This window comes from Eulemur rufifrons, chromosome 6, assembly GCF_041146395.1.
Source record: "Eulemur rufifrons isolate Redbay chromosome 6, OSU_ERuf_1, whole genome shotgun sequence".
Classification (NCBI taxonomy): domain Eukaryota; kingdom Metazoa; phylum Chordata; class Mammalia; order Primates; family Lemuridae; genus Eulemur; species Eulemur rufifrons.
The window spans coordinates 98,605,098-98,621,976 of NC_090988.1; the positions used below are offsets into that span (position 1 = coordinate 98,605,098).

At 54.5% G+C, this 16,879-nt stretch overlaps 1 non-coding gene across 1 annotated transcript; it reads right to left on the reverse strand.

Moving 5' to 3' along the window:
* Positions 1–5,939: 5,939 nt before the first annotated feature.
* Positions 5,940–6,046, reverse strand: LOC138385509 (U6 spliceosomal RNA). Its single transcript, XR_011233743.1, has one exon. It is a non-coding gene; the product is annotated as a U6 spliceosomal RNA (small nuclear RNA).
* Positions 6,047–16,879: the final 10,833 nt, after the last annotated feature.

The window sequence follows — 16,879 nt, forward strand, 5'->3', positions numbered from 1 at the left end:
GCCGGAGCGGCAAGGGCCTGTTCTGAGACGGAGAAGCAGGTGCAACCTCGGAAGCAGTGTGCTGTGGCAGCCTGGGGACAGGTGGCCGTCCTAGTGCCCTCACCCTGGTGGCCCTCCAGTTGGCTTCCCACCAAGTGCAGTCTCCACTTTGTGACCCGGGCCATATCTCCCTCGCCCGGTCAGCCCCAGCCCCCACAGGCCCCTGGACGGTCCCTCTGGCTCCCTGGGTCACCCCTCATGTCCATTCCCAGAGACCAGCGGCTGCCGCAGAGAAGCCCCGTCCTTCCCGCTGCCAGGCTCCAGATGCTGCCTTTGCCAGGGAAGCAGAAACGACCGGCCCCCGGGGTTGAGGCTCAGGACTGGCCGCCCTGCCTCGGCCTAGAGCCGGGACCCCACCACCCTGCTAGGCGGGGCCTGCCCCTCACAGGCCTGGACGGCGCCCCGCCCCGCAGGCTCCTCCCTGCAGCTGAAGGCAGAGCAAGGTGAGGTAGAGCAGAGTCACCATGATTAATCGGTGAACACAACTCGTCCCAGAATCAGAGAGGAAATGGGTCACCTCACCGGTCTTGCCAAGAGCATGCACATGTCACCTCTGAGGCTGCATGTCACCAGCCAATGGGGAGAAGCTTCCGGAAGGTGTTGGGAAGCAGGTGACTGAATGAGAATCAGCCCAAGACCAAAGAATGGTGATAATGGCAGATGAAACCACCAAGGCGCCGTTAGAGATGGCATTAGGGACAGAGCCAAAATACTCTCTTTGGTTTGCTATGTCCACAGGACCCACATCTTGAACAGTCTAAACATACAGTCGGCCTCCAGACAACGCGGAGTCAGGGCCACCGACAACCCAGCCCACCCACACAGTTGTAAATCTGCAGGTTCCTTTTTACTCCCCCAAAACTTAGCTGCCAAGAGCCCGCTGTTGACCAGAAGCCTCACCGATAACACAAACAGTCGACTAACACACATTTCGCCTATGTGGGAGGACAGTGCAAAGCACCTGTCCTCAATACCCTGCCGCCAGGATCGGGGCATCCAGGCGCGGACTGGGCTGTAATAAGCCTGGGCAAACCTTCGCCCCGACTCCCTTCAGCCCTCAGCATGGCAGGGGCCTCAAGGGCTGGAAGGGGACTTGGGGGCCATTCAATCTGAGTCCTTAGCCAAGGCTTGAAAGGCCCTGCCACACCCCCAAGTGGCCATCCAAGCACCCCTTGGTTGCCTCCAGCCACGGGCTGCTCTCTCATTCCCAAGGCAGCCACGCCGCCTTGGGAGAGTTGCTGGGAGCCTCACGTGACGGGAATACAGTGTCCTGGGAGCGAGGCAGAGGTTTCTCATAACACATTCCACGCTAGGAAAGAAGGCACTTTCATTTTTCTAAGCGTACCTATGATCGTATGAGAAAATTCTGCATTTTGTTGTTCTATTCAATGACTTCTCACAGAAGCCAATCAGTCTCCTTCTCCCGAGATCCTGGAATGAGGCCGTCGCCTGAGTCTGCCTCACGGAACCGGGTGGATGCAGTCGGCCCCTTGCACGGGTGCAGGCAGAGCGTCCAGTCGTGTCGAGAGTTGCGCAGGTGCTGTCCCAGACCCAGGGGCCCAGCTGGGCAATCTGGGCCGGCGGGTCCGCTCACATGCCACTATTTTGAGAAACGGGGACATCGAAAATAGAAAGGCCCTAATTCCCAGCCTGAGACGCTCATCTAGCGGGCTGGGCAATCAGCGGAGGCAGTGACTCCCAATCTTATGACGTTTTCACAATGGAAGCTTTTTCTAAGTGCTTTGAAATCTTTGCAGAGAAAAGAAAATTGGCTAAATTGTCTTTAACAACAGAACAGAAGCTACCAGCAGCCTTGGGGCAGGGCGAACTGGCAGAGCGGTGCAGGCTGGGTCCCTGTGCACGTCCCCGAGAGACTGGCGCTGACGGGTCTGAGACAGCCTCGTGCCCGGGTCCCACATGGTGGCCTACGGCATTGTTAGCAGAAAAGGGAGCTCACTTGGGGAAATTCTGGTAGAAATGACTGAAATTAAAGATGTTTCGACTAGTTCTTGATCAATAATGCCCCAAACCAAGGCAGAGTTTTTTGTTTAAAATAAGCGACAAATATCCGAAAGCCAAAAGTTTTGCTGGTTGTATAATTCAGGATGTTTCTGCAATCTTTTCTCCTTATCACAAACACTTCCTGGGAGACTTGGTTTCGGCCAAGGATACATGTACATGGAGTTAACCACAGCCAAACGAAAGATGTTTGCCAAAATCTACAGGAATAAAGAGCCTCCTTTCTCTTTTTTCCTGATTTCTGAGAGCACTGTCAGGGTCGAGGCTGGTTCTGAAGCTCATTCACCACGGCATGCTGGAAGGATATCAATCATCGCTCGTGAAATATTCATCAAATACAGGCTCTGGGCAGAGAATTGTGATGGATGCTACCTTCGCTTTTGACAGCTCACATCCCGCGAGAGGAATGGCTGTAAACCACATCAGCCGGTGCAGTCGCGACCACGCAGGCAGTAGCTCACACGACAGGGCCAGCCAGACACGGGAAGGGGCAGGGCCTCACCGCCGAGGGGAGGACCTAAGATCTCCGTGGGCAGGGCAGAGAGCGGGAGGCGGCAAGTGCGTGCAGCAAAGGTGAGCAGAGGTCAGAGGAGACTGTGACCTGCCACTCCCTGGCGCTGCCAGAGCAGAGCTTGCTGTGTGGAAAACTGTTGCAAAAGCGAGAGAAGAAGGCAGGTGAGGTGATACACCGAGCATAGTGCCCATGGGGTCTGCGTACTGAATGGGGATCCCCCCCACCCCGCACACCTGCGAACCTCTGTTCCCGCCCCGTCCACGGGACTAGTTCTCGGGCCTCGAGAGCAAAGATCCAGACGGAAGCAAGTGGACAGAGGGTTCCTGGAAGAAAGGGGAAAATGGAAGCAAGGTGAACCCGGGAAAACCGTGCAGGGAGGTTTCTGGGGAGACTTAACCGTGGGAAGATATAAAAGGTAAACAACTTAAAAAAAAAAAGCAAGTATGAATTCAAGGAAAAATAAAAGATTGTGTAAGGAGAAAAAACCCTTAATTATATTTGACTCAAAAGTAAACAATTTACCTTGTTGCAGTAACAGAAATACTGAATAATGATTTGTCCAAAATCTGGGAAGCTACTAATTTGAGAGGATGGGGGATTGAAAGAGAGATAAGTACCATCCTGTGGCGATTGTCTAAAACTGATGAATTAAGAGGTTACAAAAAAGCAATATATTGTTTAAAAACGTAGATGAGGAAAATACTTAAAGACTTAAAAGCATTGAAGAAGCTGGGGGGGGGGGGTGGAAGTGGGGCCAGCTGTTTATCCCTGAGTCCTTAGTCGGACACACACACGTGTGTGCACATACACACACAGACACATACATACGTGTGTGTGCAAGTCCTACTTTGATTTACTAAAAGATTAAAACGAGAAAGAGAAAGATCCATCCCGTGCCCCCTACGAGAGGAGTGTGGTGACTGGCGAGTGTGACAGTTGGCACAGTGCGTGCAGAGCACTTCTGGCAGAGCCGGCACCTCCTCCCGAGAGGAACACGCCATTTCTAGACCCTTCTTCTTCCTTAAGCTTTCAAAGAAACCTGGAGGCCGGTGAGACCCACCAGTCGCTGGAGATTTGGGCTCATGCTTTTGTCTCTGTGTTGCCATCTTAGCTGGGATCCAGTCACTCGGGCCACGGACACCTTTGCTGGCGGCCACCAGGGGCTTGTCAGCCACTGTCACAGCGGGCGAGGGAGCGTATTTGGTGTTCGAGCCCGGCAAGCGTGACCGCGCTCCAGCCTCGGCCCATGGCTCCCGCCCAGCGGGAACACGCCTCGCAGGGGCCTCCTGGGCGCCCGCCCTTGCCAGCGTTTCGTCCACCCTCTGCGCCGGCTGCGCGGAACCGCGGTGACTTGCATGTCTCACAAGGGTGACTTGGTTCCTGCTCAGGAGAGAGAGACGGCACGGAGACCTGTTCCCTTTTTGCAGCCACCTCTCTTGTACGCTCAACGTCTGGCTGCTGCCCACCCGCCTGGGCTCCCCGTGCCCTCGGCCTCTCTCAGGCCGGGCCCTGCCATCCTACTCCCCAGAGTACAAGGCCTGGCTCAGACCCTGGCAGTGGGTCCGCACCCTTCTCAGTGACCGGCCTTGCTTCTGCTCAGCCCTGACTCGCTGCTGGGGGGAGCCAGGGACCCCAAGCCTGAGCCTCGGATGGATTCAGGGCCAGACGAGGGCAATCACAGCCTGCGGCAGCAGATGGACCCCACACGCTGTCCTTGCTTAAACACGGCCGGAGACCTGGAATCTTCATGGCAGGATATTTACTGGGGGGCGCGGCCCCTGGCTGGCACTGTTGGTTCTTCTAAAAACACACAAAAACAAAACCAGCACTCTTCTATTTCCCACTTGCTTCTAACTTCACTCTTCCTGAAAATCCAGCCCTGCCCCCGGTTCAAAGGCAGCATGGCCAGAGTCACAGCCCCTCGGGAGGCTGCGGGAAGGACCAGAGAGCAGGGGTTTTGCTGTCACCCACACGCAGGTCTGATTCCCAGCTCACCGACCTCCCGGGGCCTTAGTTCACAGTTCATTCCCCGTGAAGTGGGAATGAAACCCACTCGCACAGCGTGTGCTGGGGGAGGATCTGCCAAGCACCAGTGCCGAGATGGGACAAGACGGGACGGGACGGGACGAGACGGGACAGGACAGGACGGCTGGCCAGGGGCCCCTCCCTGCCTGCACCAGCCCCCAGCCTCCCAGACTCCATCCTTTCCTCTTCTTCTTCCTCTTCCTCCCTGCTTTTCTCTTGGCCTCTTTTCCCCCCTCTAAGGTCATTCTCGGTATGATCTTTAATTCTCAGAGGTAAATGCACAGACAAAATCTCACTTTTACAAAACACAATGCATCACCTGGGGGAAGCAGGAAGGTGTTTGCTAACACGTTTTCTCTCGCAGAAGGTGTAGCTGATGCTGCTGGAAGAGCAAAGGCTCTGGAGCCGGGCTTGCAAGGTAAGAGTCCTGCTGTGCCGCGTAATAGCTGTGAGCCCTGTGACTTGTTCTGGGCTGGTGTGTGGCTCCACAGCTCCAGGGAAGGGTGGCAAGGAGTGCAGAAGGGAAGCAGGGCAGGAAGGGAACCTGGGACCCAGGACCTGGAGGGTGGAGGCAGCAGGGGGTCCGGAGAAGAGAAATCCTGGCCTGGAGCCTCGAAAGTTGTTGTGGCCTTTTGGAGCGGGCACCAACATCCCAGGTTTAGAGAACTCATGCTTGGGAAGAGCGGTGGTATGCATGCTATTTGCACTGTCTGAAACCAGTTCTGCTTTGATAATAAGCGTTTTTGCTGTAATGCTGATCCCTCTCCCATGGGATGGGTGGCTTATGGCCACTTACATTAGAGTTTTTAAAGGGAAGAAGCAAGTCCCTGGGGTGGCCTCACGGGTTGTCATGAGAACCCACCGAGAGCACTGTGGGGCCATGAGAGCTTTCCTTCTGAGCCCCACTCTGCGCTCAAGCCCCAGAGGATTTTGTGGTTGAACTCCCCAAAGGTGCCTGTCTCACTGTCTCCACCAGTCCACCTTCTCTGGAGCCCCCTCCAAGCTGAAGTTCTTCCCACCCATCCACCAAGGCCACCCTTGTCAACGTCCCCCATGTCCACCACATTGGCAGATCCAGAAGTCACTTCCCATCTTCCCTTCTCTGCAGCTGTTGACACAGCTGCTCACTCCTTTTTCTAGAAACAATTTATTCCTGTGAGTTCTAAGATGCCCTAGTCTCCTCTGTCAGGAAAACTTGGGAAGGACTTTTTTTTTTTTTTTTTTATTTAATTTTACAGAATCAAAGAGTCTAACAGTATATCTTGTTAGATACAGTATGTCCTCATAATGTATACATTATTTCTTGTACAATGATATGAAATAATATGGGAAATATTCATGAAAAAATATGGAACGCTTCACGAATTTGTGTGTCATCCTTGCGCAGGGGCCATGCTAATCTTCTCTGTATCGTTCCAATTTTAGTATATGTGCTGCCGAAGCGAGCACGGGAAGGACTTTAAAGTTGGAAGAACCACACACCCAAGCAAAGTTTTCTGCGCATCCTGTCCAGTGCACCCTGCAGGGTTCTCTCTGCCTTTCATGTGGCTACTTTGTAAGTTGTAGAAAAACTGAGAACAATGCAGAGGGCACCTGTCTATGCAGGTGCAAATCACCTGTGTCTGCTGGATGCAGCTGTGGTGCATCTGCTTGGAAATGCATTTCCGGATTCCCCCCCAACCCCATCACGTGCCTCTAGAATTGGTGGGTCTGTGACTCCTCCCTTGAACTGGTTGTAACATCTGATTGAGTCCTCATTGGTTACTGAGTTAAATAGAAGCTTAGGGGTCCATTTTATATTTGTAGGAGAGTCTTGATTTCGCTTTTTGGGAACATTTTTAGCGCCTGTCTTTGCACCTGCTTTCCAAGTCATTCTTTCTCTACCATCTTTGTTCCCCCTCTTGTCCCTGGCTTTAAATGTGGCCTCAGTCTTGTCCTCGGATCTCTATGCTGGTCCAGCAGCCGCCTTGCCAGGTGATCTGGTCCAGCCTGCTGGCTTAAAGATCACCCACACGTCAAAGACCCTCAAACTTGTGTGTCCAGCCCAGCCCTCCACCGTGGACCCAACTAGTAAATCCAGTCTCCTTGATGTTAGGTCCGGAGCCCAGAGAGAGACACACGAAGCCTTGTGTGTAGCAAAATGCTGTTTATTTGAGCATCAGGGTGCAGATGGGTGGAGGCCGAAAAGAGTGTCCACGCTGAGGGAGGGGAGAGCCTTAGGTTTTCTAGAGGGTTTTTCTGGGGGGAGTGAGCAACTGGGCCCCAATGGCCACTGTAATAAATGCTTTTCTAACAACCAGGAGGGATAAGGAAAGTAGGTTCCCCTCTTGCATTCCACTCCTTTATCTCCCTAGGGGTCTGGCAAAGGCTACGGGCCTAATACAGCCCTGGGGAGAGCAGTGGGTTTTATGGGAGGTTTCGATAGAAGTTTGGGGAGGGTGAATTCTTTGAGCCTAACACTTGGCAAGTCTGTTCAGTGTCTAACAGACATCACCAAATGGATGCACCCAGAGTACAGTGTGGGGTTCACACTTTCCACACCCTCAAATCTGTTCTGCCCCTGTGGCACCTTCCCTGACACCCCCGGGCCCAAGCTACCATCAGCTCTCACCTGGTGGCTTCCTAATTAGACTCCCGATGTCCACTGTCACTCCCCCCACCCAGGCTACTCTCTGACTGTTGGCCAGTGTGGGCTTTTTAAAGCACAAATTGGACTTGTCCCTGTCCTGCTTAAACCACCCTGGCTTCCTTTCGAGCACACAGTCTAATTCAAGCTGCTGTGCCCACTGCCTCTCCACCCTCCTCCCCTGCATTCCTCCCCTTGCTCCCCCGCACTCGCTGGGTCACACCAGCCTGCCCGTTCCTTCCCACCTGAGGCCTTTGCACTTTCTGTTCCCTCTACTGGGCATGCTCTTCCCTCAGATATCTACGTGGTGAATTGCTTCACTTTCTTCAGGGCTCAGCTCAAACGTCAGCTACTCAAAGAAGCTTTTCTTTGCCTCCCTTGCAAAACAGCGTCTCCCATCACGCCCTAACCCCTTTCCCTGATGTGCTTTTCTTCAGAGCATTTGCCATCAGCTGACGTCATATTACATCTTATTGCATTTTTATCGTCCTCTTGTCCACTGGACTGTCCCTCCCTTCGTCCACTTTGTCTGTCGCTGTGTATCCAGAATCCAGAAAAGCACCGGCCAGAGTCGGGTCTCAATTAACATTTATTAGATCATGATCACTTTCCCTACACGCAACAGCTCCCTCGTGGGTGCGTATAAATATAATTTATGATATAAATATAAAGGCGGGATTAAAAAAAATAAAACCCTGCAAGAAAAGGAAGAGAGTAAGAGCAAAATCACAAGGGCAAGAAAAGTCTACAATTCAATGCACTTGTCTGTCTGTGTCTCCCCATTTTGGTGCAACTTGGCAAGTGTCTTTTGAAGGCCTACTCTGTGCCGGGCACTGTGCTGCAGCTGGGATGCAGAGATGAATAAGATCTAGCCCGGGAGAAACTCCGTGCAGGGAGGGGAGTTTGGTGTGCAGACAACTGACAATCGAGGCATCATTGCTCTGTAGAGGCACCATGCAGAGCAGAGTGGAAACACAAGGTCAGTTCAATTTGGGAAAGTCAGGATAGGCTTCCCGGAGGAGGAGTGACTGAGTCTTGAATAATGGACAAGAGTTTGATAGGCAGATTATGGACAAGAAACAACTTGAGGGGAGAAAAAGTCCTTTTATAGGATTACAGTACTTGCTGAGAGGAGTTGTATCAGTCAGGACCATCGAGGTTATGCTGTAGTAACAAACATTCCCCAAGTCCCACTGGTTTAAAACAACACCAGATTATTTCCTGCTGAGGCTGTATATCCATCATGTGTCAGCAGGCAGCAGGGACAGTGAGCAGGGCGGCTCTGCGCATAGTAGTTCCTCAGGGCCCAGGTTTGGGAAGCAGCTGCTGAGCAAAGGGAGAGAGAGCTGTGGAGAGTCACATGCCAGTGGCATTTTAAATGGCTCACCTTCTTCTCCCTGCAATCCCTTGGTCGGAACTTTTACCCTGTTTCCCACTCCCTGCAAAGGAGACAGAACAGGCCATCCTGCCATGTTCATGCAGAGAGAGGAAAACCACAAGACCATCAAGCAGCACCAGAGACCACCACTGGGGTACAGCGCCTGCCCAGCACCATCCTTTCCTTCCTTCTGCAACAGGAACATAGCAAAATTGAGGTTGGCCTCAGCCCAGCTAAGAAGCTGCATTCCGGCAGCGCCACTGCAAGGTGTAGCCGTGCAGCACAGCTGTGAACGGGGTGTAAGTGGATGCTGCTGGGAAGTTTCTGGGAAAGAGGCTGAAAGGGGCGGACTCAGCCAGTAAGCTCCCCCTGCTCCCTGCCTGGCACAGGTATCTGTTCTAGAAGTGGAACCGTCACCATGAAGCCAGCCAGTGGCAAGCACACCAATGAAACCTGCACACTCGGGTGGCCGAGTCGCCCACTAGCATGTGCCTGTACCACCACCCCTCCCCCGGACTGTGCACCTCGCACTTCTTGTTATGAGTGGGGAGTAGACCTCTCACTTGTTTAAGCCAGTGCGCCCTGAACTAGAGTGTGCATAAGAATTCCCAGGAAAACCCAGATTCCCAGACCCAACACCCCGAGATCCCTATTTGTGAGCCTGGGGTTGGATCCAGGAATTTCTTTCCTGATAAGCTCCCGGGGGCTCCCGCTGACCCCAGACCACTCTTTGAGTAGCAAAGTCACTGGTGTGGGGAGGGGCCAGGAGAGGAAACCGAAGGTCCTGGAACATCGTGTGAGTCGTGGATACGAACCAGTTAACCGATGCGCTCTCCGAGGGCAGGGGCGGGACGTCACCATCCACACGCTCACCTCATGCGGCTTGTCTCCACGACCCCGCCACATCCACCCCATACTCTAGCCCTTCCGAACACTGCTCTTCCTGGGACAGGGTGGCATCCTTCACGCTCTCATTGATTTACGAAGCCCACCATGTGCTGTGCCTGCGACAGGCCTGGGGTTTCCCCACAAGTTCCCCAGTGATGCGACACTGCTGTCCACAGACCACACGTGGGCTGTCCCGGAGCCAAGGGCTTCCCCTCCGCCCCCTAACCTGAAAGCGGGGGCTGAGAGCAGCACGTGCCCCTCTCTGGTGCCCGGTGCTGACAGGTGGAAGCGAAGGCGGGTGCTTTAGGAGAAGCCCCCCGTGCAGCCAACAGCCCTCCCACACCCGGGATCCATCCACTCACGCTAGGGTGACTCACAGCAGTTTCTGGAGTTAACTTCTCAAAGGAAACAGCTCGGGGCCACCTCATCTCCTCCTTTAAATCGCAGCATCCCTGCACTCTTTATGGGCGCCCTGACCCAGGAGGCTGCGGGGAGGGTGCCACTCCGCTGCGCACCAGCCGGCCGACGGGGGCCTGCGGACATGGGGCCCCCTCTCCTGCTAACTGGATGGTTCGGCTCAGCTTCCTGGTTGGGAAAACAACACAGACCCCTGGGCCTGAGAACACAGGTCCTGGACCCTGTGGGGTCTCAGGAAATGGCTGCACTCCCACAGGGGGGCGGGGAGCACTCAGGAGGAGGTGCTCAGACAGGGAGGAGGAGCTGGCCTTCTTCCGTCCAGGGTCCATTGCACTCATCCATGGCAGGAAGTCGGTAGCCCTTTGGCAACTTGGCGCCTTGGCTTCCCCCAAAGGCACCTTTAACATCGACTACAACGAGAACTCAGTTTGGAATGACCATCTAGATGTTTTATGACTAATTCTAAGAAACCAGCATCCCAGAGCCCAACAAGCAACTACAGTATTCGCCCTAAATCGCCCTCCGGGACAACTGCAGTCCCGGCCACCATCGGCCACCATCGGCGTCGGCTCAGCACAGGAGCTGCAGCCCTGGGGAGGGCGAGGGAGGAGGACGTGGATCCTTTACGCTCCCAGACACATCTGTCCCACAAATGTCTCAAACCACAGTCACGAATCCCTATTTGAGTCGCCAGCTCTCAGTGCTCAGGAGAAAGCCCACACGGGTAGTTGCTCCCTCACCGACACGTCAGCCTCGGTTGTCCTCTTGGCTACAGGTGACCCACACAGTGGCACCAGGCTCTGCCCTCCTCCAGCCTCTTCTGGGCAGCACAATTCAGGGAATGGTCTCCCTCACCTTCGCTGGGCGATGCGTTGGAACTAACGAGAAGCTTCCATGTCTGCCTGGGTGGGACGACTAGGATGCCAAGACTTGTTACGCAAATGTGTTTCCTCTTTGGAAAATGACTGTCCTGGCATCTCCCGGCTTGGACGGAGCGGAGTGCATAATGGACCTCCACTGAGCTCGGGCCAAGCAACGGGAGGGGGAAACATGCTCTTTTGAAAGTGAAAACGACCCATAATGACCCAGAAGTGTGTTTATGCTTCGTTCCAGACTCCTGGTGGTGGAATACGTGAGAACGCTTTCAATTTTGTTATTGAGACACCACGGATGTGGGAACATGCTGTGTGTGGTGCCAGCTCTTCAGCGCTGTGAAAACGGCTCGTCTTAATAAGCTCTGGAGCTAATGCGAGAGGCTTTCGGAGGCACGTTGTAGAAAAGCCATTTGGCTCACAGCAGAGCGCCCCCAAAGCGAAACAGATGCAGGGTATGGAAGTCAGGAGACGGGTTCCAGGAGAGACCAGGGTTCGAGTCGGCCATACTGAGCAAATAAAAGTGCAGGATGTCCCGTTACATTGGAATCCCAGATAAACAACCAATAATTTTTAGGTATGAGTATGTCCAAATATTGCAGGAGACACCCTTCTACTAAAATAAATAATAATAATTGGTTGCTTATCTGGGATTCCAGCGTAACTGGGCATCCTGTGTTTCATCGGACAACCTGAGCAAAGCTCTTCATGCAGGGTCTTACGTAGGTTTGACATATCGTTTCTGAAGGTTGACTTTTTGTTTCTACAAATTTTAACCTCTTGGCAGAAAGGGGATTAGTTTAGCAAGTAGTTTAACAAGTCATCCACAGGGCACTGTCTGCCACGGGCGGTGGGCTCCCTTCCGCCCTCTGTGCACCTGGCACTGCAGCTGGTCCAGGGCCGTGGAGCGATGCAGAAAGCCCGCTCCTTTGTCTTTACCAAACCCTGCAGGGGAGGGATTCTTGTCCTGTTTTAACGATGACCGTGTAAAGCTCAGATAATGGCAAGAATCACCCAAGCTCACGCAGTGTATCAGCCAAGTCTCCTTACTTGCCAACAAGAGAAAAATGGGTTCTGTCTAGTATAAGCGGAAAAGAAATTTATGAGAAAAATAAAGGGCAGTGCACAACATTGCCGGAAGGAAGGGAAAATGCTGCTCCCAAGCTGTGCAGACAGAGCTGCAGAACTGGCCCGCGGAGGGGGCCGCAGACGCCTGCACTGCCGGCCCCAGACATGGTCCCTCCCCTGGTCCCAGCCTCCTATCTCCTTGGTTCCGAGGCACAGTTCAGGGAAGACGTCTGATTGGACAAGCCATTCAAGGGGGTTGCATCTGAATGTCTCCGAAGTTTAGGGCAGGTGCATCTGATTGGTCAAGAAGTTCAGGGAAAGAACACCTGATTGGCCAAATAATTCCGGGCAGGCCCACCTGATTGCCCGAGTCCGGCCGCTTCCAGGAAGGCCGGGCAGCCCGAAGGACCGGTGCTTTGGGATCCTGTCCTGGAAAGGCGGGTTCTCCTCGCTAAGACGTCAGAGGGCAGGGAGTGGAGAAAAACAATACCAGCAACAAACATCGTCTATGCTCAGCTGCCGAGCCAGTGGCGGGAAACTGAAGGGAGCCCAGGTTGGCCCAAGTCCAAGCGCTTGTTCTTCCCTTCCCCGCTGCCTTGTGCAAACCCCGCTCCGCGCCGCGCGGCAGAGCTCGGATTGCAGAGAGGACGCCGCCCGCCGTGGGATGAATAAATTAGCTCCAAAATGTGTCCTCCACGACGACAGTCTCCTCAGTGTGGCTCGGACACCGGTGCTGCTCTAAGTCACAAAGCCGTTCCCATGGCGTACCTCGTTATCCCTGCAGATCGGCCGATGGCACAGATACTTGCGGCCGCCGTCTGCTCCCGTTGCCAGGACGATCCCCGTGTTACACCTGTTGCCTGGTGTCATCGTTGACAGCGCCCGCCCTCGCTCTCACAACCGCGCAGTGTGGGTGATAAATAGCCCCCCGCAGAAGGGGAGACGACGGCTCAGAGACGCGGAACAAAACAGGGTTTGCCCTGTCGTGGTGCTATTTCACCGTGGTGTCCCTGGAGGTGGCCCTCCTCGTGATAGTTTTTCTCGTTCTTACATCCAGTATTTCCTTTGTTATTTTTTCCCAGAAACATACATTGAGATTAATAAAAAAGACGTCTTGGCCTCTGGCTCCCACGGTCACATCTTCTTGGCTGCTTTCCTGTAGCTCAGCATAAACTCAGGGTGGTTTTTCTGCAGGGTCCCCACAGGGCAACGCTTTCCAGTCAGTTGCATTCGGCAACTGGACCAGGAGGCAGCCCGAGCTAATGCCTAATGGCTAATGACGGCGTTTTCTCCAGCCCCACGGCAGGTAAGCACAGAGCCACCTCCAGAGCCCAGAACTTTCCAGGACCACCCTCCAACCTCTGGGTTCTGTTTCGGGTCTGGAACGTGGAGGCTTTGCAGTGCCTACTCTGTTAAAATCAACCCCGCCTGCCAGGGTCGGGTGTGCAGCTTAGCAGATGAACTGCAAGCTCTGGGCTGTCAACTATGGCTGCCCCAAACCTAGGCTGCAGTAACAGGAGTATTATGTCCAGGACAAGGCAGGGGAGAGCATCAGACTCTGGAAGGGAGGTGGAGTTTTAGGAATGGATCCAGAAGAAGTGGCCGCAGGAGCACCCGAAGGCAGGGGCCTTACAGGATGGAGAATTGCCTCGTGGGGGAGTGGAAGCTGCTTTCTCCTGGGAGCGTTCCCCGTGAAGGGTGACTAGACCTGTCCTGCACACCCCAGGAGGCCAAGCTGTAGGCTGGAGGTGTCAGCGTAACAACAGCTCCCATGCACTGGGCACTTACCATGTGCCCGGCACAGAGACAACCACCATACACAGACACCTTCTGAAGGCTGGTGGTCTCCCCAGGCTGGAAGTCCTGCCCCCTCCCACCTGCAGAGGCCTCAGGAGTGTCTGTAACTCGCCCGTGTCATACAGCCAGAGCCCAGAGTCCCATCTGGCTCAGGCCTGGTCCGTGCTCTGAGCCACAAATGCTTCTCAGTGCACAGAACCTTCTGGTACTGAAGCAGCCTGTCTCTCATCCAGGCAGCTGACAGGTCTGCACTGTTCACCCACCACGTGTTGACACTGTTATGGTCCCTGGGGTGACCAAGGAGGTTGCCAGCCCCACCCTGCTTCGTGCAGCTTCCAGGTTGTCTTGGGAAGCAGCGAGTGCCCCAAGGAGGATGAGGGCTGTTCTCACAGATGCTAATGGCAGTGACTGGGGATGGGGACTTGCACAGCCTGCAGGGCCTTGGCACACGTGGCTTCTCAGAGCCACTTCCACACGGGGACCCTCTGAGAAGCTTCCAGAGAACGAAAGAGCTCCCATCTCCCAGCCAAGGACAGGCCCGCAGGTGGGTGCACAGTGGTGCTGAGCCTCTCTGAGACCTGCCTGTGGTTTTCCTCTCAGCAGGGAAGCCTGGGGAGGCGGAGTGGCTCAGGGAGGGCTGGTTAATGGCAGGTGCAGACAGCAGGGCCAGCAGGCGGAGGCCAGGCAGGAGGGGACTCCTGGGGCCCCTGGGCCCCACTTAGGGGCTCAGCCCAGCATGGGCCTGGAAACGGCGTCCTCCCCACTCAGCCCAGCAGGGCAGGGATGGGTGGGGGTGCCGTTCTCCTCCCTCCGTCCCTGCCCAGCCCGAGCCCTCTGTCCCTGCCCTACATGTGAGGGTCCTGCTGGGGGGCGTCTAGCCATCAGGGTCCAATGGCTGTTTCACACATGGGAGAAAACAAGGAAGAAACTTCCTTCGGGACACAGTGCTGCTCAGTAATTCTAAAAGGACCAAACCCCAGGGCTGATTCCCCAACCAGCCCTCTGTCCAGCGCCATGGTGACACCCCCTCCCCCATCCCTGTTTCCCTCCAGAACCACCACGCCCTGCATTTACTGAGCACTTACTGCATGCTGGGCCCTGGGTGAGATCCTGTGAGCATCCTCTCCTTGGGTTTCCCAACTGCTCTCTGTATAGATGGTCTTAATCCCACCTCCACCATAACGAGGGTGGCAGGGTGGGCCCTGAGGTTTGGCGAAAGTCTGTAACATGCCCTGGGAAGCAGAGCTAGGAAGGAGTGAAGCCCACATGTGCACCCAAGACGGACTGCAGAGCCTGGCTCCCCCACCACCCTGCCCTGGGTGGCTCTCGTATCTGAGAGCAGGCATCATGCAAGGAAACACCTGCCTTTCACAGCAAAAAGAGCCAGTGAGAGGAGTTGAATCAGCCGCTTGGTGGGCTGGCCAGGTGTGGCTGGCCTGGTGAATTAGCCTTCTGAGGAGGCTACCTGTATTGCAGAAGCTGGAAAGCTAAAAACTACATTTCCCACATGCCCTTGCAGGGTGGGTCCTGCATGCAAATTAGGCACTGTATGCAAATGAATTCCTCCAATCATACACCTGGGTGAGCCCTGGGTGCCCATATTTCTGCGATGGGCACAGCCATGGGGATGTGGGCTTTCAGTACCAGGCTTCATTGGTGTCACAAGATGGCTGTGCAGGTGGCAGCGGCTGGCCCCTGGATCACAGCCCCCATGGAAGGTTCTGGAATTCAGCTCTTCCAAGGGCAGCCTCCTGATCCCCGTCTTCCTGGTTATGGCCAGAATTTCCTGGAGACCAGCCCAGGACTTCAACCCTAGCCAGTCCAACGTTCCTTATCTTAAACCCTAAATCTAGAATGGTAGCTAAACTTGGCTGACAACCATGGTAATTTTCATTATAGGCAGAAAGGAGACAAATGTTCAAATTGTGCCAATTTTACAGATGAGGGTACTGAGACACAGGAAAGCTAATCAACCCAGAGTCCTGCCAAAGTCCATCGTGGTGCTGAGACTCCTGTCCTGCCTCCTAGCTCTGAGCAGGAAAGGGGTTCAGTGCAGACATAGAGCAAAATGCATGTGTTAGCCTTGGGCCCTCCCACCTCGAATCCCAGTTTCCTTCCCAGAGGAGCTTTCCAACCACGCTCAGTCCAGTCATCGATGCACTTCCATTGTAGCATCCTACAATGCTGCTAGGTAATAGGATTCATGTCATTTGTAGGAAACAAATTTTAAAATGCAGGAAAACAAAAACCAATTATTTTGAGTTGATTATGCAACTTGTGATCCATTGTAATAGATGCATATGATATGCAGATTTATGCACATGCTTCTGAATGTGAAATCGCATAATCCCATATCGTGCCCTTCTAAATCTCTTTGGCAAAATGCAGGCTTTGCATCGGGGTGTGTTTGGACACCAAATTGAGCTTGCATAAAGAGATTACAGAAAAGGGAACCTCTGGCCCATCATTTTCTGCCTCATTTCAACTACAATTTCATGGCTCTGTCTTCAGGATCAAGCCAAAACGCTTTTAATGGCCTTAATGCAGGCTAAGAGTCCAGGGAAGCACTGGATTGTCCCACCTGCAGCTGTGGCCCTGATGACCAAGGCCCAGGGTGCCCATCAGGCCTGACTCCTGCCCAAGCCCCCACAGGGCAATAAGCCTAAAAAAGCCAAAGCCTCCCTGTCCCATGCTGGGGTGTTAGGGAGCGGGGGAGAGGAGTGGGCAGGGATGCTTGGCATGATGGCTGGAGGGGCCCAGCATGTGCACAGAACCAAGTGCCCGCCTGGCCCTCCCAGGGCACAGGCTGGGAAGAGGCGGCTCTCTCTGCTCCAGTGTCCCCAAGCTGAGCTGAAACGTGGCAGGAGAGAAGCAGGACCTGTCATCTGCTCGCAGTCCAGCAACAGCCTTGGACCTACAGGCCTCCAGGGCAGCCCTGGAGACCCACCTACACCCCCTTGTTGGAAAAGGGCTTCCCATGGAGGGTTGGGTGGGAAGCAGGAGGCAGCCAGGTGAGCGAGCCCTGCCCCTCCTTCTATAGGTGGGGAGCCCCACCAGGGAGGGGTGGCCTGCCCAGATGTGCGGGGCTGGCCTGGAAGCTGGCCCCTGACTCTGCACCCAAGCTCTATCCCTGCTGTCACCTGCCTGTTCCTTCCCAGAGATTTGGGTTCTTCCCCTTCCCCGCCTTAGGTGCTCCAGGCAGTGACTGACCCTCCCTGCAGTCCGGGTGGCCGGTC